Here is a 19,382-nt window from a genome sequence, read left to right as displayed (position 1 = left end):
TGACACGCAGCACAAAGGTTGTGTGTTCATACATAGGGATGGCCTCAGAGCACGCCTCTCCTCACTGGGCACGATCCCTTCTTTATATAGATAAAAAGTTTAGACATTTTTCAGACATGCGCATAAGCGCTCATATTTCATAATCACTTACAAAGCAAGTCTATTCTAGTGTAGAGTTACAATTATTTGGTATGTGGATAAAAAAGCTACAATTTCAAGGAGGAATGCGCGCGTGATTACTAACAAAACAAAGAAGATGTCAAGTTTGCAGAAATATACTTCTTGCTGTATCTATCAGATTTCTCAGGAGGAAGACAAAATGGATTCTTTGGTTCAGTCTGATCTCTACAATTCCCCCCTTTGACATATTCTTTTTATATATTACCACAGGGCCAAAGACAAAGCCTTTATTTTTGGTATTACACATATATACGCTTATATTTTAATAAGAGAATCAAATCTAGTAGTAATTCTTCTATCGCAAATTATTTTCTTCTTTAGCAGTATACTAAAATATAAAAACAAAAATTAGTACGGTAATATTAATTAGAATCACTAGAGGATAACATAAGAATAAAGAAGAAAATTTATACTCTTGCATCTATTACACAAAATTTATCTGTGCATACTGAGATACCCTTGAGCACAATCTTGAATAATACATATATAATTACAATAATTATAGCTATATGTATTATGCTCTGCATAATCCCAGCAATCCACCCACTGATCCCTCTGAACCAGTTGGCTGGGTTAAGAAATGAGAAGGTATCAGACCACCAGCTATCCTTGTTCTGGTCATTGTCTTTGTCATACTGATCTCTGAGCCGTTGTACGTCTTTTAATTTAAATGTCATACTCATAATACTATTCGGGTCTATATAATGACAGCAGGTGGGTCCAATGATTTGACACATACCCCCTTGTGAGGCAGTTAGGTAATCCAATACCAGAGTATGTTGGTTGATGACTATTATAAGCTGATTCTGTACAGCTATACTAGTGTTTAGTATATCCAATATATCCCAAATTTGATCATCTAGATAATCCGTGGCTCTAACTAATTTATCCCACATTTGTGTTAACATAGGATAAATAAAAATGGTACTAGCAATTTTGTTAGAAATTCCCATCTGTACTATATGTGGCCTTCCCGAAGGACGTGGTGAATTGTCTGCAGCTCTTTTATACAGTGTGTGCTTGGGCACGGCTTGCATATTCACTTGTTTATTTGAAATTATGAAAGTAGCCGGGGTTAGGCGTCCTAATGTACAAGTACCCTTTATACCTACGGGAAGCCATTTATATGCTCCTTCTCCGCATATCCAAAATGTACCTTCAGGCAGATCCCATAAAGCTGAGTGCTGTAATACCAATCTATGAGCCAAATCCACAAAACTAGATACATTCTGAAGCATACACCAAGAGGGTTTTTGTCCCAAAGGACTACAGTACCCGGCTGCGGGATTCCCACATACAGGCATTCCTTTGACATACTCATCGGATTCATTACAAATCAGGTTCCCTGGCTTACTTGTACAACTGTTTGCATCACCTTGGGGGAACAACTCAGAATGTTCCCATTTTCTATTATGTATGTATCTTTCCAATACTACAGGTTTAAAAGCATCAGAGGAAGGGACGGTTGTACTGAAACTGAGCTGTAGATTTTCTGTGGGGACCTGTCCTAAATCAGTTAATCTAGTCTTATCTCTAGGTACCCATTTTCCTCCCCTGAATGCTAAATATTGTAGATGTGTATTACTCCCTGAGAGATTACCCTGCCACCAAGGAAATTCTACCCATCCCACAATTGGTATGGCGATTGTAGTATTCCACAGCCTAGTATTACCAGTTTGGTTGTTGGCCAGTTTGTCTGAACAATCAGGCCAAGCGAATATTTCTTCTGCTGACACGGGAACTGCTAGAAAAGGTATACTTGTAGCTGATACTGGTGAATGGGTACAGATCCAACAATCTGCCAAAGGTTGCATATTATTTAACAAATCATGCACTAATTTTCTATGATGTTGTACGAATCTATTGTTCAAAGGGGTTAGAGAATTTAGTCTTTCCCATGCCTTCGTTGTGGTTAATACTATTAACATCAATATCATGAGTTTTATACTGCTCTTTTGCAATGGCTTGCATGTATCCATGATGCCTTTCCTTCAAGCTTGACTGATGTAGGTGTTGTCAACAGGACTTGGAAGGGTCCGTCAAATCTTGGTTCAAGAGCCTTTCTGGTGTGTCTTTTTACATAGACTTGATCACCTGGTTCCAACTTGTGACTTCCTTCAGTGTTGTCAGGATCTGGAAGGGAAGCAAAAACTTGTGCATGCACCTTAGTTAATTGTTTCTGAAGATTTTGTACATAAGAAGTCAATGACTCAATATTTAATACAAGTTGTTGTGGAAAATAACATCCTAAATTGGCAGTCCTGCCAAATAAAATTTCATATGGAGACAGTTTAGTCTTACCCCTTGGGGTATTGCGTATTGAGTACAGGGCCAGTGGAAGGCATTCTGTCCAAGGCTTTCCTGTTTCAGCCATGGCTTTCTGTATTTTTAATTTTAAAGTTCCATTCATGCGTTCCACCTTACCAGAACTTTGAGGATGATACGGAGTGTGTAACTGACTTTCAACACCCAACATTTTCAGTACATTTTGAAATATTTCTCCAGTAAAATGAGTACCCCTATCTGACTCGATCACTTCAGGGAGACCGTAACGGGGTATCAGTTCGGCAACTAGCTTTACAGCAGTGTTTTTAGCTGAAGCCTTCCGAACTGGATAGGCCTCTGGCCACCCTGAGAACATGTCCACACACACCAGCACATACTCATACCCATTACTTTTTGGCAGCTGGATAAAGTCTATCTGTAATCGCTGGAACGGGTAGAGAGGTCGGACGTGGTGCTTCATAGGGGTCTTTGTTGTCTGTCCGGGATTATGTGCCAGGCATATAGCGCATGCAGCACAATAGTCTCTTGCATAGTTGCCAAAACCTGGAGCCAACCAGACTTGCTTTGCCAGCAGTGTCATTGCATTTGCAGACACATGAGTAGGGTGGTGCAGTCCACCAACTACAATCGGGTACCAGGCTCTAGGTAGACATATTAGTCCATCTTTCTTCCAAATTCCTGCTTGTTCTTCTGCCCCTTCCTTTTTCCACCTGTCCCTCTCCTCTTCTCCTGCATCTTCCTGTGCTTGTCTTAGTCTATCTTCAGTATTTTCTGTGGGGTTTACAGTATGGACCTGTTGTAAGGGTTTAACTGCCGCTGCTTTGGCTGCTTTGTCAGCCCTATCATTTCCCCTAGATTCCCTAGTGTCGAGTCTCACATGTGCAGCTACCTTAATTACTGCTACTTCTTTTGTTTCTTGTGCAGCCTCTAAGATCTGTTTGATCAGAGAAGCATGTTTTACAGGTTGTCCTGACGCTGTCATGTAACCTCTAGCTCTCCAGATTACTCCAAAATCAAACACAATACCATGTGCATACCTAGAATCAGTGTATATATTAGCTGTCTGATTCTCAGCTATTTTTAGCGCTTCAATCAATGCTGTTAGTTCTGCTTCTTGTGCAGACTGTTTTGGTGGAAGTGGTTCTGCTTTGAGAGTTTCAGATTCTGACACAACTGCATACCCTGTATGGAAGTTACCTGTGTCATCTGCAAACCTACTACCATCTATAAACAGCTCTAAATCTGGATTTTGAAGTGGTGTTTCGGATACATTGGGTAAGCCTACCGTTTCTTGTAAAATGAGCTCTGTACAATCATGTGTGTCTGTAGGGAAAAAATTTGCGTGTGGATCAGTGTCCTTATTCCCCCCTTCAGACTCGAGAGGTAGCAGTGTTGCTAAATTAAGAGTCTGAAGCCTTGCAAATGTGATAGTAGAGGGGAGCAGCAAAGAACACTGTAGCCGCAAATGTCTGGCCATGGAAATGTGTTTTGGTTGGACCTGGTTTAATATCCCATAAACATCATGTGTAGTTTGAACTGTGAGTGGATACTCTAGGACAATTTCTGATGCTTTGTCCAACAATAGTGAGACAGCAACAACTACACGTACACAGGTTGGCGCTGCCCTAGCTACTGGATCTAACCTTGCTGAAAGATATGCAATTGGTCTTTGTTTCCCTGCATGCTTCTGAGTAAGAACTCCTGTAGCATGAGAATCAATTTCTGCAGCCATAAGCTGAAATGGTTTGGTGTAGTCTGGTAGCCCTAACGCTAGAGCTGAAACAAGGGCATCTTTTAATTGTTGGAACGAAATCTGACCTTCTTTTGTCAACAAATAAGGTTCACTTTTTACACAGTCATACAGTGGTTGCATTAGTTGACTGGCATGTATAATCCATTGTCTACAATGAGACACTATTCCTAGAAATGCTCGTAGCTGTTTATGATTTCTAGGCTCATTCATCTGTCTTATTGCTTCAGTTCTTTGAGGTGTAAGATGCTTTTTACCTTGAGAAATGCAATGACCTAGAAAGACCACTTTGATCCGACAAACTTGTAGCTTTTGTCTATTCACTTTACACCCTTCTTTTTCTAGAAAACATAGTAAACTTACAGTGGACCTTTCTGCGGTTTCTAGATCTGGGCAGCAAAGTAGTATGTCATCCACATACTGCAAAATTACTACCTGTGGTTCAGGTTCAAACCTCTGAAGGACTGTTTGTAGGGCATTTGAATAAAGAGTAGGGGAGTGTATCATTCCCTGTGGAAGGCGTGTCCACGCCAACTGTTTGCCCTTAAATGTAAATGCAAACAAATGCCAACTATCTTGGTGTAAAGGAACCGAGAAAAATGCATTTGAAAGATCTATTACAGTAAATACTTGAGAACTGACTGGTATCTGTGATAATAACGTATGAGGATTGGGTACAACTGGGGTGATTGGATCTAGAACCTTGTTTATTTCTCTTAGATCATGTACCATACGATATTTGGGTGTAGAACTCTTATCAAGAGTTCTCTTCTTGACTGGATACAGAGGAGTGTTAGCAGGTGATTGTATCTCTACCAAAACTCCTTTCTCTCTGTATTCCTCTATCTGTTTTGTAATCGCTAGTTCCTGTTGGGCACTCACAGGGTATTGTCTGAGCTGTGGGAGAACAGTTCCTGGTTGCACAGATAATTTTACAGGAGAGATATGCAATAATCCCACATCAGTGTCACCCTGTGCCCACAGTGTTTCTGGGATCATTGAGAGGTCTAGATCTGTGGTGTATTCTTTCTCTTCCGTAAAATCCTCAAAAGCCTGAATTCTGACATATTGTTCTAATGATTCTGCATCATCAGGGATAGTCAACATAACTGTGCCATCTTTCCTAAAATTGATATTAGCTTCTAATTTCTTTAGGACATCAGTTCCCAACAAACATGTTGGGGCACCTCTGGCATACAAAAATCTGGATGCAAAACATTTAGGTCCTAATGAGACCTCTAGGGGCACAGTATATGGCAGTGTTCGAATTACCCCATCATAACCCTCAGCTATTCTGACAGGCTTATGATTTTCTTTTATATCCATGGCTATTCCTAAACATCGTTGTTTCACAATATTTGGTTGTTCTAACGTCCTCCAGTCTGGAGTAGCGGCTTTGAACTTTTCCTTTTGTTTCTCAAACATTGTAACAAAAACTTGGCAAAATGCCAAATGCTAATTTTTTGCACGAAGAATTATCAATCAAAACATATCACTTTGATAAAAACAGAACTTCAAAATTATGTTCAGACAAAAAGTTATAAGGATTTCTAAAAAATTGGCTTTGCGCCAAAAAGAAATAATCTTCCAGCAACTTAACAATTTCCTTTGTCTAGACAATCAAACTTACAAAAATCCATCTATTACCTCGTTCCTTGCTCATTCTTTCCCATTCTGTGCTGAACACAAGTGCTTCTGAAATTCCCAATTTTTCTCTTACCCTTCTAATCTGTCTTCTGACTGTCTTCCCACATCTTTCCTGTATGATATCTGCTGCTTCCACTTGTCCTAAGACAGTTTTTGTCTGTTTATTTCCCATTTTTCTTTTCAATATTAGCTATGACTACCCTAGGTGACGTTTGGACAACCACTTACTCTGTGGTGATGTCTCGTTGCCTTCTCTCCTAGGGAGCTAAAATATTGAAAGGCTCGTCTGCTCCGTTTCTTCTAATATGCAGGACGTACTTGAGTGCTATTGCACATGCAAACAGACTCAGCAACACCATACAGATCACAAAACTTTCTGTCTCAGTTAGCATACTTGTCCCAGGCTCATGAAACCGCGTCCTGGGCTCATTCTATCAAACCTTATCCAGAAATGAAGGAGGTTAAGCACTTAATGAATAGTCAAGCATGGGCGGAGGTCTCCTCGAAAGGACGCAAGCACATGACCCAGTTAGGCTGACTTCCGTGTATAAGGCTTATACCCCAACTATTTCGGCTTATTTTCTACGTACTTTTGCTCTTCTTTCACAACATGCCACAACCTTCACACTGTTCACACACTGCCAGGGACAGGACTTATAAATCTATACAATATGGTAACCCGAGTTTTATAGGTATCTACTCACTACTAGACTAACCCAGCGTGACACGGCTCATAGAGATCTTTCGGATAATACAGGGCAGATAAAAGAGAACTAATAATGTCTCTTACCTGGCCAGGTTTTTCAGTTCATTTGCCGTCCATTATCCCAGATCTCCGTTGTCCGTATCCACAGGTGAATCTTGAGTAGATACTCTCGCCTCGGGTCCCTGTTCAGGCGCCAAAGAATGTTGAGTCCTCTCCGTCCCTGGCTTCCTGGATGGGATCCAAATAAATGACACGCAGCACAAAGGTTGTGTGTTCATACATAGGGATGGCCTCAGAGCACGCCTCTCCTCACTGGGCACGATCCCTTCTTTATATAGATAAAAAGTTTAGACATTTTTCAGACATGCGCATAAGCGCTCATATTTCATAATCACTTACAAAGCAAGTCTATTCTAGTGTAGAGTTACAATTATTTGGTATGTGGATAAAAAAGCTACAATTTCAAGGAGGAATGCGCGCGTGATTACTAACAAAACAAAGAAGATGTCAAGTTTGCAGAAATATACTTCTTGCTGTATCTATCAGATTTCTCAGGAGGAAGACAAAATGGATTCTTTGGTTCAGTCTGATCTCTACAGTACCCTTGCCCAAATTGCCTTCTTCATCTGAGTTGGTTCCTTTATTTTTTCAGAATGTGGTTCGTTTACATGGTATCCCGGAAAACATCGTTTCCGACAGGGGGTCTCAATTTGTGTCTAGGTTCTGGCGAGCGTTCTGTGCTAGGATGGGCATTGATTTGTCTTTTTCGTCTGCATTCCATCCTCAGACTAATGGCCAGACGGAGCGAACTAATCAGACCTTGGAGACTTATTTGAGGTGTTTTGTGTCTGCTGATCAGGATGATTGGGTCGCCTTTTTGCCGTTGGCAGAGTTTGCCCTCAATAATCGGGCCAGTTCTGCCACTCTGGTTTCTCCTTTCTTTTGCAATTCAGGGTTTCACCCTCGTTTTTCATCTGGCCAGGTGGAATCTTCGGATTGCCCTGGAGTGGACACGGTGGTGGATAGACTGCACCGGATTTGGAGTCATGTGGTGGACAATTTGAAGTTGTCTCAGGAGAAGACTCAGCAGTTTGCTAATCGTCATCGTCGTGTGGGTCATCATCTCCGCGTTGGGGACTTGGTGTGGTTATCTTCTCGTTTTGTCCCTATGAAGGTCTCTTCTCCTAAGTTTAAACCTCGGTTCATAGGTCCTTATAAGATTTTGGAGATTCTTAATCCTGTATCTTTTCGTTTGGACCTACCAGCATCTTTCACCATTCATAATGTCTTCTATCGGTCGTTGTTGCAGAGGTACGAGGTACCGGTTGTTCCTTCTGTTGAGCCTCCTGCTCCTGTGCTGGTGGAGGGTGAATTGTAGTATGTTGTGGAGAAGATTTTGGACTCTCGTGTTTCCAGATGGAGACTTCAATATTTGGTTAAATGGAAGGGATACGGTCAGGAGGATAATTCTTGGGTGACTGCCTCCGATGTTCATGCCTCTGATTTGGTTCGCGCCTTTCATAGGGCGCATCCAGATCGCCCTGGTGGTTCTCATGAGGGTTCGGTGCCCCCTCCTTAAGGGGGGGTACTGTTGTGAATTCTGTTTTTGGGCTCCCTCTGGTGGTTACTGGTGGTACTGGCTGACTTTTGTCTTGCACCTGTTCCCATCAGGAAACTGGGAGTTTCCTATTTAGTCTGGCTTCTCAGTCATTCTAGTGCCGGCAATCAATGTTACCAGAGCACCTCTGTTGCTTGCTACCTGCTCCAAGTCTGCAATTCCGCTAAGTTGGATCTTTGGCATTTTTTTTGTGTTTGTTTGTCCAGCATGCATTTATATTTCTCTTGCTGCTGGAAGCTCTAGTGATCTGAAATTACTACTCTGGTGTCATGAGTTGATAACGGAGTTAAAGTAATTTCAGGATGGCTGTTTAGGGTTTTGAGGTGACCGCGAAGTCCTCTTTTGTATTTTCTGCTATCTAGTCAGAGGGCCTCTCTTTGCTGAATCTATATTCATACTGCGTACGTGTTTTCCTCTTACCTAACCGTTATTATATGTGGGGGGCTACTATCACTTTTGGGGTTTCCCTGGAGGCAAGCCAGGTCTGTGTATTCCTCTACTAGGGGGTAACTAGATCTCCGGCTGGTGCGAGGTGTCTAGGGATAATCGTAGGCACACCCCCTGGCTACTATTAGTTGCGTGTTAGGTTCAGCGTTGCGGTCATCTGAGATTCCATCATTCCTAGAGCTAGTCCGTTTTTGCCTGAGTCCCTGCCATTGGGAACCATGACAGTGTACTGTGCGAACTGGGGCCTGAGTGCCGTGGAGAAGTCCACGGGGTGTATCCCAGGGAGGGGAGTATCCCTAATAGTGAGCGGTGGCCCAAAGGGAGATGGTTGCCCAAAAGGGGGCGGAGTCCCAAAATGGGGCGGTAACCCGAACAGGGGTAATGGCCCAAAAAGGGGTGGATGGGGTCCAGGAGTTGTGCTGACGGGTGGAGGACGGGGTCCAGGACCTGTGGTAACGGGTGGAGGACGGGGTCCAGGACCTGTGGTGACGGTTGGTGGTGACTCCCATTCAGACGGTGATGCCAGTGGGAAAGAGTGCAATAAGGTTGACTCAGGTACAAATGGCAAGTCTTCTTCCCGTCGCCGGAGACGTAAAAGAGGCGAAGGGGCTGAACCAGTTGTTCTGTGTGGAGAATTGACGGAAGATGCCAAGGACCTGGGGTGTATGAAGTACTATGAAGTCCCAGGGAAAAGGTACGAACCTAATGATGTCACCGCTGAGACCCAAGAGAGGGCTGACCCTGACAGTGCAGAGTCTGTGGGTGCAGAAGTGGAGGAGGCCACCAAAGAAGTGGTGCCTGAAGTAAATACCTCCTCAAGTGATGGATGTTCCACCAACCCAGAGGAGGGGAGAAGCGTGATAGAGTTGACTAAAGACAGTGGAAGACTATGTTGAACGAGAAAGGGTCCTGAGACAAGCGGCTGAGCACAGGGTGGATGAGCTGGAGAAGGAAGTCTCTGAGCTCAGAGGTCACCTGTGCACATGGCAAAGTGTGTATAAGACCCTAAAGGAAGACATTGTAGTGCTCAGAGAAGCACTAAAAGGCCCTCTACAAGAGAAAGAGGTGGTAGTCGCAGACTTCCCGTGCCAGTACCAGAGTGGTAACGAGGTGAAGCTGCTAATGCCCGTCTTGACCAGGGGTCTGGAAGAGGGTAAATCTGAAGAGGAGTTGGCGCTAAAAGCAGAACAAGATAGTCACCCGGTTGTGACAGGTATCTTGATGGAAGGGTCCATGGCAAAGCAGGAGCCATCCGTTCCTGAAGAAAGTGAGACTCCGCTCTTCAAGTGCGTGATAGATGTACCCGAAGAGGCGCAAGATGCATGTACCCGTGAGGGTGTGCATGAGGCCTTTAAAAAGGCAGTAGAAGCGTGTAGTGTGCACTGGGCACTGGAGACGAAACAGTTGGTGATACTGTCTTCTAAGGAAGTCACAGTGAAGAGGGTGGCTGTCCTGAGGGACATGCACCTACAGTGCCTCCGCACGAAACAGATGATCCTGTTGAGGAATAATGAGGCCACTCGATGTTTGGAGCAAGCCAGGAAAGCTCAAAGTCGTCTGGGCTTGGTAGAGGGCACAGTCCAAGTGCCCAAGGCTCTGGTGGCGAAGCTCATTGGCAGATTTGGGAAAGTGATGCAGGAGATGGTGAATATATCCGGTGTGAAGAGACTAAGGATTCTAGCTGATGACGAGGCCCAGGTGGGTGAAGATGGGATGGTGTCATTCCTGGTTGTCGGGTCCAAGGAGAGTCTAGGAAATATCCGGATGCTCCTGAGGTATCGCGTGGCGTACCTGAGAGAAATAGAGCAGCTAAGACTGTACAGACGGCAGGTCAATAAACAGCTGCAGAACATGAGGTGGCGGCCGCCTTCTTCCCAAGGAAAAGGGAACAGAAGGGACCCTCCAAATAATGAAATGGCAGGTTGCCGGAGACTTTCAGCAAGGCAAGAACGTTGAGAATCTGCAAGTAGTAGTTCTACTCCCAGTATGAGACTGAGAGACCTGGACAGTAGTTCCTGTCGTATACTAAGTGGGTCCGACTCAGACCAGACAGTCGGTTTGACCGTCAGTAGGACTCATGACCGCACCAACCGTGGGTGCCGGCCGTGGAGAGGAAAGTCGGGTGACGGGGCGTATAGGAAAATGTGGTGACCAAAGGTCTGTTGACACAAATAGATGGTGGCTTGAGAGCTAAAACTCAAAACATACACATTGACCGCTGGGGGCGGGAAGACCTTACCAAAGGTATGATTGTATGTGATGCCCAAAACCGACTGAGACGGTTCCCTCGACTGATAGGGCAAGGTAACGTGCGTGACATGTCTCGTGACCCCACGTGTATGACAGGTGTTCAACCCCACAAGTTTGAACAGAGGGGGGGGATATGTGATGCAGTGACCCCTGTAACAGGTAGGGGGCGCTGCATGGTCTCCCCGGTATGTGCACGGAGTTGTATTGAGGCCGTGAGAATAGACCTGCAGTGATGTCAGGATCACGTGACCAGCCATGTGATCCATTACTGTGGGTGTGGTTACAGGTACATAATGTGACCAGGGTGTGGGTCACATGGTCCCTGGGTTCCTGTGTGGTTCCAGTGAGTGGACCTGAGTGGTGAGGTTACAGGGGGTTCCTGAGCGCTGTGTGTGGGCTGTGTATGCCCCTGTGCTGGAACACCTGGTAGGAGGCTTCCTGGAGAGCACATGCTGGCGTGAGAGGTCCTGGGAGGTGTACCAGGACCCCTGAGCAACACACAGTGGAACTTGGGGAAGCTACAGTCCTTCGGAGGCTCTGGACTGACTGATGTGTGCCGGCCAGGCAAGTTGGTGAACCCCGTAAGGCAGTTTCCCCAGGAGAGAGGACTGACAAGGAGTCAGCAGACTGAGCAGGAGCTCCCATAAGGTACCTCCACAAGCTGTTGGTGCTTGTAACCTGGACTGTGTGGTAACCCACAGCAACTGGTCAGTGAGGACCAGCATGTTTAGTGTCCGTGAGTCAAACCTGTAGTTAAAGTGTTTGAAGATGCAAGTTAATATCACCAGTTGGTGCCTGTGATGTTCTATGAACTGTGCATAACCCGGTTTATAAGGCTTAATAAACCGTATGGACTGCTTTGTTTTAAAAACCCGTGCCCGTGTGCTTGAATATCACAGCCAAGCGAGTGTCCCCCAATACACTCAGTAAGAAAAGTCTTACACACCATATAATAATTCTGACCAACATCTTATAGTAATGTTTCTCCATCTTGTATTAATGCCCCCCCAACCTGGTCCTCATCTTGTAGTAATTATAATTATTATTATTTATTATTATAGTGCCATTTATTCCATGGCACTTTACATGTGAGGATATAATCTTAAATCAATACAAGTCACGACTGGTACATGAGGAGAGAGGACCTTGCCTGCCAGGGCTCACAAGCTACAAAGCAATGTGCCCTTCCTGATCCCCAACTTTTAGTAATGTCCCATCCTTGTAGCAATGTGTCCCATTCTGATCCCCATCTTGTTGTAATGCCCCATCCTAGTCCCTCTCTTGTAGCAATGACCACCATCCTGGTCCCTCTCTTGTAGTAATGTCCCCAATCCTGGTCCCCATCTTGTAGTAATGTCCCATTCTGGTCCCCATCTTGTAGTAATGTCCCATTCTGGTCCCCATCTTGTAGTAATGTTCCATCCTGATCCCCATCTTGTAGTAATGTCTCATCCGGGTTCCCTATCTTGTAGTAATGTTCCATCCTGGTCCCTATCTTGTAGTAATGTCCCATTCTGATCCCGATCTTGTAGTAATGTCCCATCCTGATCCCCATCTTGTAGTAATGTCCCATTCTGGTCCCCATCTTGTAGTAATGTCCCATTCTGGTCCCCATCTTGTAGTAATGTTCCATCCTGATCCCCATCTTGTAGCAATGTCTCATCCTGGTCCCTATCTTGTAGTAATGTCCCATTCTGATCCCCATCTTGTAGTAATGTCCCACCCCGGTCCCTATCTTGTAGTAATGTCCCATTCTGATCCCGATCTTGTAGTAATGTCCCATCCTGATCCCCATCTTGTAGTAATGTCTCATCCTGGTCACTATCTTGTAGCAATGTCCCATCCTGGTCCCTCTCTTGTAATAATGTCACCCATCCTGGTCCCCATCTTGTAGTAATGTCCCATTCTGATCCCGATCTTGTAGTGATGTCCCATCGTGATCCCCATCTTGTAGTAATGTCCCATCCTGGTCCCCATCTTGTAGTAATGTCCCATTCTGTTCCCCATCTTGTAGTAATGTTCCATCCTGATCCCCATCTTGTAGCAATGTCTCATCCGGGTCTCCTTCTTGTAGTAATGTCCCATCCTGGTCCCTCTCTTGTAGTAATGTCCCATTCTGGTCCCTATCTTGTAGTAATGTCTCTTCCGGGTCCCTATCTTGCAGTAATGTTCCATCCTGGTCCTTATCCTGGAGTAATGTGCCATCCTGGTCCCCATCATATAGTAATGTGCCCATCCTGTTCCCCATCTGCTGCCTCAGTGATCAGCGTCCTCTTCTCTTCTACAGCCTGGGCGGCACATGGCCATGACGTCACATGCTACCCACCTGCCAACATCAGGTACCTTTGATTGGCCAGTGGCTTGTATTGGTATTGCAGCTGGTGTCTGCTCCTCGATACAGTTCAATTAAATGTGCGTCATAGGATGCACATTCAACTCAAAAGAATTGCTGACGTAGGCGGCCCGCAGGATCGGGCCACAAACATCACTGGACCTCATGGTGCCTGCAGGCCACATGAAGCAGCTTCAGAGGCAGCATGCGGCCAACCTCTGCTATAGAGGTTGATGCTTATAGGATATCATACTGGGCCATCTGCAAAGCTTGACTTGGATTAACTCACAGTCTAGCGGACCTGGGACAGGGAAGCAAACCCGGATCCCAGACAGGTGCAGACACTTCTGATTTGTGTAAAATGAGGATGGTTCGTTTTTGGTGGGTCCATTGAATTTTTGGATGGGTCCGGTTAATTTTCTGACAAACAACATAAATTCAATTAAGATCAAATCAAATTACTCATCTCCAGCATATGACATTACCTTGTCTTGCGTTAGAGCATTCCATTGCATGACAGCTATAACCGTAAGGAACCCTTTACTAATTTAGATGCCAGAATCCTTGTGGAGAGTGGCAAGGAGAAATGTTACTCGTTAGACCACAGCTAGTCTAATGCATGATTTGTTATGATTTGTTGTGTAGTAGCGTACGCAAAATCTTACTCCTGTCCCTGAATGCCTCATAATGTATCAGGACTATGTATGTCTATGTATGTGTCTGAGTCCAGCAGGTCCTCTAATTAAGACCGGTGTAAAAATTGTCAATCTTAATGAATAGACAAGATCGTCTCATCAAGAAACAAACTTGAGGAAACACCAACATTTTATTATTGATGCGTCTTTTTTTGTACCTTTTCAGTTATTTTATGAGTATTTTTTGCAATATTTTTGATTTTTTTTACATTTATTATATTATATAGCGAGTGGTTTCCAAGCTGTCTGAAGAATTTCCCACTTTCGTCTTTTAACTGTGTCACGTATATAGTGGTTAAAGGGAACCTCTTTTTCTCATCTTTCAGGATACATCGGGGGCTTATCTACAGCATTACAGAATGCTGTAGATAAACCCCTGATGCTGGTGGGCTTAGCTCACCTTCGATTTTGGGGGTGACAGGTTCCCTTTAAAAAATACACTGGTCTACAAAAAAAAAATTTCTGGCATGGACTTTAAGAACAGTTTTAGACTAATTTGACAGTGCTGAATTCACATCTGATCTTATAATTTCTCTATCACATCACGTTTTTGCATTACAGGTATATAGCCCATTTTCAAGAATTCCATGATAAATATAAGTAGTGTATGAAAAGTGCCGGTTTATACGGTTCACTAAGGTAAATTTAGTTTTCACAATAAATGTGAGAATATCTTTGTTTTCTTTCAACATGCATAATTCCCATTTGTTTTGATAACACCCTTGTTTTCTGTGCTACTGGACAGTAGAGCTACAGCAGAGCATTGGGTGAAAACTGAATGGCCTCAGCGACAGAGTTTGGCATCTGGCGATAAGAATGTCATCCATGATACTCTAGTGGATAGGAAGGACATTGTCTTTCCTCCCTTACACATAAAACTTGGACTGATGAAGCAGTTTGTCAAAGCTCTCAATGACAGTGGAGAATGTTTTAACTATATACAGGTCCTTCTCAAAAAATTAGCATATAGTGTTAAATTTCATTATTTACCATAATGTAATGATTACAATTAAACTTTCATATATTATAGATTCATTATCCACCAACTGAAATTTGTCAGGTCTTTTATTGTTTTAATACTGATGATTTTGGCATACAACTCCTGAAAACCCAAAAAACCTGTCTCAATAAATTAGCATATTTCACCCGTCCAATCAAATAAAAGTGTTTTTTAATAACAAACAAAAAAAACATCAAATAATAATGTTCAGTTATGCACTCAATACTTGGTCGGGAATCCTTTGGCAGAAATGACTGCTTCAATGCGGCGTGGCATGGAGGCAATCAGCCTGTGACACTGCTGAGATGTTATGGAGGCCCAGGATGCTTCAATAGCGGCCTTAAGCTCATCCAGAGTGTTGGGTCTTGCGTCTCTCAACTTTCTCTTCACAATATCCCACAGATTCTCTATGGGGTTCAGGTCAGGAGAGTTGGCAGGCCAATTGAGCACAGTAATACCATGGTCAGTAAACCATTTACCAGTGGTTTTGGCACTGTGAGCAGGTGCCAGGTCGTGCTGAAAAATGAAATCTTCATCTCCATAAAGCATTTCAGCCGATGGAAGCATGAAGTGCTCCAAAATCTCCTGATAGCTAGCTGCATTGACCCTGCCCTTGATGAAACACAGTGGACCAACACCAGCAGCTGACATGGCACCCCACACCATCACTGACTGTGGGTACTTGACACTGGACTTCAGGCATTTTGGCATTTCCTTCTCCCCAGTCTTCCTCCAGACTCTGGCACCTTGATTTCCAAATGACATGCAAAATTTGCTTTCATCAGAAAAAAGTACTTGGGACCACTTAGCAACAGTCCAGTGCTGCTTCTCTGTAGCCCAGGTCAGGCGCTTCTGCCGCTGTTTATGGTTCAAAAGTGGCTTTACCTGGGGAATGCGGCACCTGTAGCCCATTTCCTGCACACGCCTGTGCACGGTGGCTCTGGATGTTTCCACACCAGACTCAGTCCACTGCTTCCTCAGGTTCCCCAAGGTCTGGAATCGGTCCTTCTCCACAATCTTCCTCAGGGTCCGGTCACCTCTTCTCGTTGTACAGCGTTTTCTGCCACATTGTTTCCTTCCAACAGACTTACCATTGAGGTGCCTTGATACAGCACTCTGGGAACAGCCTATTTGTTGAGAAATTTCTTTCTGGGTCTTACCCTCTTGCTTGAGGGTGTCAATGATGGCCTTCTTGACATCTGTCAGGTCACTAGTCTTACCCATGATGGGGGTTTTGAGTAATGAACCAGGCAGGGAGTTTTTAAAAGCCTCAGGTATCTTTTGCATGTGTTTAGAGTTAATTAGTTGATTCAGAAGATTAGGTTAATAGGTCGTTTAGAGAACCTTTTCTTGATATGCTAATTTATTGAGACAGGTTTTTTGGGTTATCAGGAGTTGTATGCCAAAATCATCAGTATTAAAACAATAAAAGACCTGACAAATTTCAGTTGGTGGATAATGAATCTATAATATATGAAAGTTTAATTGTAATCATTACATTATGGTAAATAATGAAATTTAACACTATATGCTAATTTTTTGAGAAGGACCTGTATGTTCAACTTTTCCTGGTCTTAGTGAAGAGAAGAAAAATCCCTTAAAAACACTTTTTTATTAATAATGATATATAAAACCCCAACCCATTAACGAAAGATAACACTAAAAGATGAAATAGTCACCAAATAACCTAATGACCTATTAAGATCCTAGGTACAACTACCACTTACATCTGCCTTGCTGCGGGGGTTGGCACCCTAAGAGGCGATTTTTTGGCGCCCCCGCTCAACGTAGGCTATCCCTTACTCCCCTACACTTTCCCTTTAGATAAAACGTGGGAAAACAATATAGGTGACGAGTAGTGGTGAAAAACAAATGAAAAAAGCAAATAGAAACAAACCTAGATCTACAAAAACACCTCCATAAATATATATAAATATTTCCAGCACATCGCATAAATTGCATATGTCAGTGTCCTCCTGGTCTCAAACAGTAAGCCTTAATAACCAGTGTTAGGATGGTCCCATATTAACAGAGTATCCCCCATCTCAGAATAGGAGGGGGTATCTAATATGCAAATAGATAATTCCTTATCAGAAGATAATTTAGCGTGTGCCGGTTTCACTTATCTTTCCAACACACCGCATATATTGCATGTAAAATAAGATTCTTGATCAAAAACAATATGGCCTTAAAATGATGTTACAATGTGGCCTTAAAGACGATGTTACAATGATCTCATATCTAACAATGTATCCCCCCGTCAACAGAAGGGGGTATAAGGCATGCCAGTAAATGATTTCTTATCAGAAGGATAACTTAGCGTGTGCCGGTTTAACTTCTCCTCGACGCGTTTCCTCGCTTTAGCAGTTCATCAGGAGGATTATCCAGTTCATGATGCCAGATGCTTCATCGATATAGGGCCCTATATCGATGAAGCATCTGGCATCATGAACTGGATAATCCTCCTGATGAACTTCTAAAGCGGGGAAACGCGTCGAGGAGAAGTTAAAGCGGCACACGCTAAGTTATCCTTCTGATAAGAAATCATTTACTGGCATGCCTTATACCCCCTTCTGTTGACGGGGGGATACATTGTTAGATATGAGATCATTGTAACATCGTCTTTAAGGCCACATTGTAACATCATTTTAAGGCCATATTGTTTTTGATCAAGAATCTTATTTTACATGCAATATATGCGGTGTGTTGGAAAGATAAGTGAAACCAGCACACGCTAAATTATCTTCTGATAAGGAATTATCTATTTGCATATTAGATACCCCCTCCTATTCTGAGATGGGGGATACTCTGTTAATATGGGACCATCCTAACACTGGTTATTAAGGCTTACTGTTTGAGACCAGGAGGACACTGACATATGCAATTTATGCGATGTGCTGGAAATATTTATATATATTTATGGAGGTGTTTTTGTAGATCTAGGTTTGTTTCTATTTGCTTTTTTCATTTGTTTTTCACCACTACTCCTCACCTATATTGTTTTCCCACGTTTTATCTAAAGCGAAAGTGTAGGCGAGTAAGGGATAGCCTACGCTGAGTGGGGGCGCCAAAAAATCGCCTCTTAGGGTGCCAACCCCCGCAGCAAGGCAGATATAAGTGGTAGTTGTACCTAGGATCTTAATAGGTCATTAGGTTATTTGGTGACTATTTCATCTTTTAGTGTTATCTTTCGTTAATGGGTTGGGGTTTTATATATCATTATTAATAAAAAAAGTGTTTTTAAGGGATTACATGTACGCAAATTCAATTTTGATTCCTCTACATAATAAGTTTTTGAGCCTATGAAGAGAAGAAAAAGGCTGGAATATTTGATGGACCTCAAATAAGAACACTTATAAGAGACCCAAATTTTAACACATCAATGGATGAGACAGAAGAAAGAGCTTGGAATGCATTTTGTAATGTGGCGCAGAATTTTCTAGGGAATAAGAAAGCAGACAACTATGAAGAGATTGTGGAAGAGCTACTAATGAGTCTGCGAAATCTTGGATGTAGAATGAGTATCAAGATTCACTATTTACACAGCCATTTGGACTTTTTTCCAGAGAACCTTGGGGATGTGAGCGAGGAACAAAGGGTGCGTTTTCATCAGGACATTAAAACAATGGAAGAACGGTATCAAGGCTGGTGGGACTCACATATGATGGCTGACTATTGCTGGATCTTGATGAGAGACAACCCAGAAGCTGTACATCACAGATCAGCCAAGAAAAGAAAGTTCAAATAACTGCCATTTGTCATTCATCTGTGTGCCATATATATGTGTTTTTATATTTTGTAGTTTAATTCTGTAAGTATATTTGATTTGCTGCACATAGACTTTGTAATCTTTGTTATTCCTTGATTAAAAATATACAATGTAGTATCGAAAACCATGTGTTTTTATCATAAAACATTAGATAGGAGTAATTTTCATCAAAAATTGAAAATATCTCGAAATCCTGATGTGATAGCCAAAAACGGAGTTCATATTCGTAATCAGCAGCCAAAATTGACCTAAAATATGTTTTAAAACCTTTTGCCAGAAAAATTGCGTTGACCAGTGATATCAAAAGCCTGAATATATAGTGCATAAAGTCATGTTTTCATATATAGTATATGCAAGTGTTCATTCTTTTGACTGTTTACCACTTTTTAAAGTTTGGTTACAGAAAATATCAACTTGAAAAACACGTCATGATGAGCACTTGCCATAAGATATTCAGCCTTCGCATTTCTGAGCTTTCCTTCAATCCCTGATGTCACTGCAATGTACCCTACATGGCACCATTGACAGATGAGGCAACTCACACATTTTATCAAGTGTACTTCATTTTTTAATTGTATGTTTATCCAAATCTATGAAAATAATCTTCTTCTATAGTTTCAAAAGGCAGCACTGAAATAATAAACCGATAATTATATGATTAAGAAAAATGTACGCGTCTATAATTATATAATGAAAAGCGCA

This window comes from Ranitomeya variabilis, chromosome 1, assembly GCF_051348905.1.
Source record: "Ranitomeya variabilis isolate aRanVar5 chromosome 1, aRanVar5.hap1, whole genome shotgun sequence".
Taxonomy (NCBI): domain Eukaryota; kingdom Metazoa; phylum Chordata; class Amphibia; order Anura; family Dendrobatidae; genus Ranitomeya; species Ranitomeya variabilis.
Note: the sequence above shows the minus strand (reverse complement) of the source record.